Source organism: Cyprinodon variegatus, unplaced genomic scaffold (assembly GCF_000732505.1).
Source record: "Cyprinodon variegatus isolate N-32 unplaced genomic scaffold, C_variegatus-1.0 Scaffold927, whole genome shotgun sequence".
Taxonomy (NCBI): domain Eukaryota; kingdom Metazoa; phylum Chordata; class Actinopteri; order Cyprinodontiformes; family Cyprinodontidae; genus Cyprinodon; species Cyprinodon variegatus.
This window is the reverse complement of record NW_015151380.1, coordinates 67,574-68,759: the sequence shown is the minus strand read 5'-3', so window position 1 is coordinate 68,759 and position 1,186 is coordinate 67,574. Positions and strand designations below refer to the sequence as shown.

At 39.2% G+C, this 1,186-nt stretch overlaps 1 protein-coding gene across 1 annotated transcript in view; it reads left to right on the top strand.

Moving 5' to 3' along the window:
- LOC107099985 (citron Rho-interacting kinase-like) overlaps positions 1–1,186 on the top strand; it is a gene marked incomplete at its 3' end in the record, with an annotated part of 111,200 nt that overhangs the window by 42,711 nt on the left and 67,303 nt on the right. The window lies entirely within an intron of this gene.

The following is a 1,186-nucleotide window of genomic DNA, read 5'->3' as shown; positions in this document are numbered from 1 at the left end:
AAGTCTGGAATCTTCTCCTCTGGAAAAAGATCCATGGAATAAACACATCAGCAAATAAAATAGAAATAAGTTGGAACCCTCAGACGCAGAGCTCTCATGATGTCCTATTAAAGGTTTGTGAGTCTGAAGATCGATGTGAGCTGATCACTCTGAGGTTCTGCAGCCTGATTGATCTTTTTCTGGCTCTTAGACTCATTGTAACAGAAATCTCAGGAGGCTCTGTGTGGAGCCTGAAGGTCATCTTACAACTGTTAAGAAGCAGCTGCTGAATGCACCCTGCATGCAAGGATCTCCTAAATATGGATGAATTTTGTTCCGTTATTCCTGCAGACAAAAACGCTTGTTGTGGATGGAATTTTTTAAAAAGAAAATCCAGAAATTACTCTTTAAAAAATGTACATATTCTTTTCAGTTGCTATTTTTTCTTCAAGATTGATTTTTACGAAATGCTTTTTTTTTAATTCATTTTGTTTTATAGATCACATTCTCTTCCCTTCAAGCTCAATCTGACATCTCTTGATGCACAGATTGAGCAATTAAAAAGTTGCAAATGTCCGTGCAGACCTAATAAAACCAGAGAAATGCATCTTCACTCCTCCCTCCAGAGGAAAGCCCTAAAGAGGAAGAGGATGTGATCTGGAAAACTAAAATCGTTTAACTCAGAAGATTCTAAGAAATGAATGTGAAAGTTTTTCTTTTGATTAAGAACTTTTTTTATTTCTGGTTTGTATCTTTTTTTTCTAATTTTCTAATTTCAGTTTATAAAACTTCTATCTTGCTTCTGTCTCCTAAAACCCCAGTCGGCTTTAGCAGATGTCCGCTCACACTGAGGTTTCTTCCTTGTTAAAAAAGTTTTTCTATCCACTGTGGCTACAAACATGCTTGGTGTGAGGGATTCCCTACGAGTTGCTGGGTGTGTTTGATTTCAGAGGCTGCGTCCTCCAAGGACCCGGTCCAGGTAGATCGGGTCTTTGGAGGTCTGTGAAAATAATGCTGAAAGTGTTTTAGCTATTGATTCAAACAGGTCCAGCCTTCTTCGGCTTTCACCGCCCATACACTCTGTCGCTTAGCAACAGTGACAGTTGACTCACAAAGCACACAAAGAATGGATACCGAACTTCTGACTTCTCTTTGGGATGTTGATTTTACAGTCCCCACACTGCAGCAGAGATGGCAAAAGTACTCA